The 6,001-nt window shown below is 33.1% G+C and overlaps 1 long non-coding RNA gene across 1 annotated transcript; it reads right to left on the bottom strand.

The window, feature by feature from the left end:
- Window positions 1-667: 667 nt before the first annotated feature.
- On the bottom strand, window positions 668-5,454 carry LOC136271220 (uncharacterized). The gene is made up of 3 exons (XR_010709105.1): window positions 5,126-5,454; window positions 2,035-2,268; window positions 668-752 (listed from the first exon to the last, which is right to left on the bottom strand). It is a non-coding gene; the product is annotated as an uncharacterized lncRNA (long non-coding RNA).
- Window positions 5,455-6,001: the final 547 nt, after the last annotated feature.

Below are 6,001 nucleotides of genomic sequence, written 5' to 3'. Positions count from 1 at the left end.
AAATATACATAATTGTTTGAACTAGATAAAGTAAAGCAATATTTATAAAAAGAGTAGAAAAGAAAAACGTAAAACTACATTAAATAAACAATGTCATAAAATGTTAGAACTCTAAGTATGTTTAATTTCGGCATATCAGACACCTTCAGTTATTTTATTTTTTGTTATTGGTGGTTGTTTGTTTTGTGGCAGCAGTGTTATGTTCAACTTCCATGTACAAAAGACCATCTTTACTACGTTTTCTAACCGGAACCTGCGCAGTGCCTCTGTTTGGTTTACAAATTTACATAAACATCACCAACTCTGACCTCAAGTGTATCGTCCCTACTTCTTTTTGGAACAGCATTGACCGGCATTGAAGACACACCATAATCTTTGGGTTTATTCATAAAAAGAACGTCATAGTTCGAGTTGATTTCTAATTCGTCCAAAGGTTGTAAAGAGAGATATAATAGGTTGTCGGGCAATTCAGGGTTGCTGTCGAAGATTTCATTTTTATGCGCCATGTCTACTTCCGAAGACATTTCTTTGTTTTCTGCACTCCTCGATCTGAGAGATAATATCAAAACCATTTACTGATAACCAACAGGTTAGAAATGTTAAGAGTTGAAATATAATTGTTGTTTAAGCTTGATTATCATTGTATTTAAAATTAAATATTGAATACCTCTTCATTTTCATTGATTTAGAAATGAGAACAACTAGCCCAACAAGTATTATCGCGCCTCCAAAAGCAGAGCCGGTGATAATATCTAAAAATGAAAAAGGTCAGATTTCATGTAAGTACATTCTAAAAAAAATGCTACTGAGACTAAATGTGCTTAATGAAAGTGTTGTTTAATTTTTCTTAAGGAGGATGTGCGGCCATCTTGTGCATTTGAGGATAAGAATATAAACTTAAACGTGAACTAGCTTGTTTTTACCCGAAGATGACTAAAACTGTGCCAAAGTTATAAAAACAATAGATATGAGATTTTACATGTTGTTTTGTATGCACATTATGCAAACAAGAACAGGACAATGCCTTTTTAGTTACTTAAAACAGATGTTGAACTGCGCACCTACAAATTTATTTTGAAGATTTAAAAATCTAAAAAGATATTAAGGAGGTTCATTGGTGTCCTCTCTACAATCACTTGTGGACAAAAAGGTTTAATCTAGCACATTTATGTTGTAACTTTGCTTCAAAAAAGAGTACCCTGTTTGTTATCAGTCGGAATGGGATCTATTTTTAGAACAAGAAAAATCCAGTCTATAATTAGAACTACTGTGTCTATGAGGACGCATTGATGTTATATTTTCATAGAAAAAATAAATGTCAATTCAAAACAATCCTTTTGGAATTTGATATACACCTCTTTACCTGTCCGATGTTCGTTTTATGGGGATTTTCTAGTTATAGAAGTATAAACTAAAGTAATTTTTTTAAAGAAGTGGTGTAGGTGTCCAGAAAAGCGATTTTCTTAAATTTAAAAAGTATACATTATATTTCAATGAAATTATATCTTCAATGTATCTCCATAGGCACAGACAAATATATCTTTTGGTTTTAGGAATAGGGTTCCCTACTTTGAGACAAAGTTACAACTTAAATAAGCAAGTTTAGACCTTTTCCTCAGCACGTGGTTGTAGAAAGGAGACCAATGAACTCCCTTAATATTTTTTCGGATTTTTTTAAATCGTCAAAATAATTCTGTAGCTGTGCAGTTCGACAGCTTTTTTTGTGATTATAAAGGCATTGTCCTGTTCTTGTATGCATACTTTTCAAACAAAATGACATGAAGGACTTCATATGTATTGCCTTTATATCTTTTTACAACAGGTTTGGTCAGTTTCGGGTAGAAAAACTCCAGTTCAAAATTGTTTACATTCTTATCCTCAATGTACAAGATGGCCACACATCCCCATTAGATTAACTTTATCGTATCGATCTCAATTTTGAAAACATGTAAATTCTTTTATTTGATTGACCAAAATGGAAAGGCCCTTAATCTCAAAATATTTTATAATAAGACTGTTCAACTGCATAATTACATTTCATCTCTGGATTATCTTGTGTGGACTCCACCAACAAAAACTCAAAACTTGAATTAACCGCGGTTGACGACCAGGTGGCATCCGTATTTTTGTCGTTGACTGCCACTGATATAGATTCTATTGGTGATATTGGTGATGTAATAATGGGTGTTGATGATACAGTTATCGTTGTTTTTACTGTTGTTTCTGATGGAGATCCACATTTTACACTTAAATTCCCATTTGCTGCACCTTAAATCCCAAGAACAGTAGAACACTTAAAGCGTGTTACAAATTGTGATTTTAAAACAGTAATAGAGATAAAATGATAAAATATCGCTCATGTATGAATCTGTTGCATATTGAAGATGACCATGCATTTTACCAAATGAATAATTTAGTTATATTGATACAGTGTATAGTGACAAGGCATAAAAAATGTACTTTATATAGCATTTTTTATTCAGATTTATTTATTGAACGCAATATATTTGATTGTATACTGCACTATGCCAATATAAGAGGGATGGGACACTGGAAAAATATGAATTTTCATATCCAGTCCCTGAAACGTTCTACTTTCCCATTTTTCCTTGCGTTCACAGTGTGCTCACAATGCGTCAATCGTTCGTTCACTGTGCGTTCACTTGCACTCTCCGCTCCGTTCGAGCTTACGTTTACAAAGTGTTTATCGTGTGTTCATCTTGCACTCACCGTTCGTTCAGCGTTCATTTATCGTTCAGTTTCTCAGATCAATTCCATGCGGAACTTCAAAGTGAAAGGATCGGTCTCTGCTAGTCAAAGCAAAACGCGTGCGTAAAAGTGAAAGAAAACTTACATTTTACTTCAGAAACATTATTTTAATTAGAATTTTTAAATTCGAAGAATTTAAAGACCACATTCTTAAACAAGTTTTATACACTGTATATAAAACAAGTTTTTCATTTGTTTTGCTTCTGTTCTCTTTATGACTTCATCAATGCTGCTAAATGACTAGGCGCTTTATTTTGCGAATACTATAATAAGTTTTAAACCATCTACATATCTCTATGATATATTTTTTTCTCATAGTGTCCAGTTGTTGAAATAGGAAATGAATAACATGTTACATTAACGTATAATTCGTATCAAATGTCTATCACTGGTACAAAAGGTCTGTCAGTAGAATTTATGTGTCAAATTTTAAACGATATTACACTAAACAACAAGTATAATATTATATTTAACCTGATATCAATACAAAGATGTAGTTTGATTTTTTTCCCCTGAAAACCGAAGAATGCAATAAAAGCATAACTCCCGAGGCGATCCGAATAAACAGTTAATCTTGCGTTCACATATTCTTTACCGTGCGTCCATCTTTCACTTTGCCCTCACGTTTGCGACCATTTGCCCGTTGTGTTCACCGTTCATTAGCGCTCACCATAGTTCGTTTAGCATGCGCTCCGGTTAGCTCAGAGTGCACTCACCGTTAATGTAGGAAAGTAGAACGTACGTTTCAGGGACTGCCATTCCTGAACAATGTCGGATGGTCAACATTTAGTGACTTTAAACAATAGTTTTCATACATGTGAATGAAAAAACAAAGCCCTTGGACAGAAATACAAAGGCTAATAATTTATTTGCAGATGATGTCAATGCTCAATCGACTGAGTTCGAGTGGAAGACTTCATTGCACCATTCAATCCGCAACCCCCGACCTCCATTCCCTGCTCTTTCTTTTCCATGTCCGCTCTTTCCTTTTTTTGAGGATCTGTGACATATATCTTTATTACTTTCAACTGAATTAGACACATCACATTGTAGAAACATTTTCATGTCGATGTTTCTGATCGCACAAACTTCCAGTCCGCGCCCGCTTTATGACCACAACTGAATGCATCCAAACAATATCTATTAACTGTTAGTAAGAGTAGACGTAAATGTAGCGTTAAATGAAATAAAGTAATTTGAAAATTGCAATACACTTAAAAATAATAGTACAGTAAAACACGCTTATACTGAATAAACGTCTACTGCGAATAAATTTTCGTTCCCCATGACATTATTACGTGTTGTAAACTTGACGTGTATAACGAATTACGCTTATAGCAAAGGAAAATCTCCGTTCACTGGAATTTTGTTGTAAGCGTGTTTTACTGTACCTTTCTTCTTTTTTTTAATTTTTACTAATGCTTAAAATTTTATTAATATACCAGGAACATATATTTCATTAACAATTTTTCAATCGCAGCTTTGTTAAGGCTTCCTATGAAATTATCTACAGATTTAAACGTTAATAAAACGATAGATCTATTTTTACAAAATATTTATATAAGTTATTTTATCATAACATTAATATGATATCAATTAAAACATCTTAGTAAATGCTACTTTGTATGACACTTAGAATGGTCCCCTGAATTGATAGTCACGTGAAATGTTTTGATAATTCTCCCGAATAGAGGTCATTAACAAATTTCAATATTCCTAGGACATACTCTCATTTGAATTAAAAATTTAAATGATGATCAATTTTTTCCTATTTAATAGATTCTGAAAAATGCTGCTGGTTCGTATAGAATTTATCTTTTTTCATAATAAGTTTAAAAAATGAGCTCCGATCAATTGAATTCTGATGACCTTGGCTTAATATTTACGTATTTATCAATTCATTCTATAGAAATTATTGAGGCAACATCACTTTTTAAAAATTAATCATTCCCTTAGTTTATACCAAAAAGATCGTAATGATTTGTTAAGGGTATATCCTTGTAATAAGCGCATTTATATAGGCTTCCCGATGTCAAACACATCAAACCTGTACATTGTGCTTTGCTCTAGTTTTGTTATTTCATCAATTTACGGTAATTATTCGAAGTAGAGCTACATGAACGTTATATTTAATTATGACGTATTCATACGGAATGTAACGGTTAGATGGCGTAAAAATACACACTGTAGTATCAAAAATGAAGTACATGTTTGATATCCACCGCATACGGAGCTACCTGTATACATGTGATAAATATATTTATAATCAAAACAATAGAGCGACGATTAAAACGGTACAGGTTTCATTAATTCCGTCTGAATTGTTAAGTTATTTAAAATATATACATCATTTTACCATTTTGTTGAAATCCCATACAATGTCGGAACGTTCCTGATGTAGATGGTGATACGTATCTTGCTCGTACGTCCATTGTTTGATTGATTGAGACATTTAATACCAGAGATGACATAACACTCGTTGGACAACCAAATATGGATGTATTTTGAACAATTACTTCTGTGTTACATTCATATTCAACTTCCTCTCTAGATACCACAAGCAGAAGACCATCAAACGACGGGGTCACAATACAAGTACATGGCCGACTGATTTGATAGAAGTCCACGTATACAGATGGTCCATGTTTTATCATCCCTTCACAGCTAGATAGTAGTGACCTGTTACCAACAGCATAGAAAGGACATTCAATAAACATACATTCTTTTTTAATATTGAATTGAAATTTCTACAAAATGTATGACGTAATGTACTCACCATTAATTGGGCATTGTCCTTAAAGAAAAGAAAACATGATTCCCTAAATATATTTTACATAATTGTCAACACAATACAAATATGACTAAAGTTTGTATTTACAGGTTTTGAAAACAAACAAATGTAAACACATAAAGAGAATTTGTCGAACAAATTCAAAACTATTTTGATAGGTCTTAAATAGATTTTTTGTACCTTAAGCAACATCAAACCAATTTTTCATAGACCTGAACGGAGACTGAACGGAGACTTGATTGCCATAACAAATCCACAAAATAAACAAAATTAATAATCAATAATTAACAATATTTAATTACCCTCCTCCCCCCTCCCGGGGGGGGGGGGCGGTTGCTGGCGCTAGACTTGCTTTTGTGTGCCGACATCATCGTGTACCTCGACAAATGTTTGTATTAGCTATGGCACTCAAGTGAGACATAAAAAAAACTCACTCCGTAG

The sequence above is a fragment of the Magallana gigas genome, chromosome 9 (genome assembly GCF_963853765.1).
Source record: "Magallana gigas chromosome 9, xbMagGiga1.1, whole genome shotgun sequence".
In the NCBI taxonomy this organism is placed as follows: domain Eukaryota; kingdom Metazoa; phylum Mollusca; class Bivalvia; order Ostreida; family Ostreidae; genus Magallana; species Magallana gigas.
The sequence above is the reverse complement of the archived record's forward strand: the minus strand, read 5'-3'. Positions and strand labels throughout refer to the sequence as shown.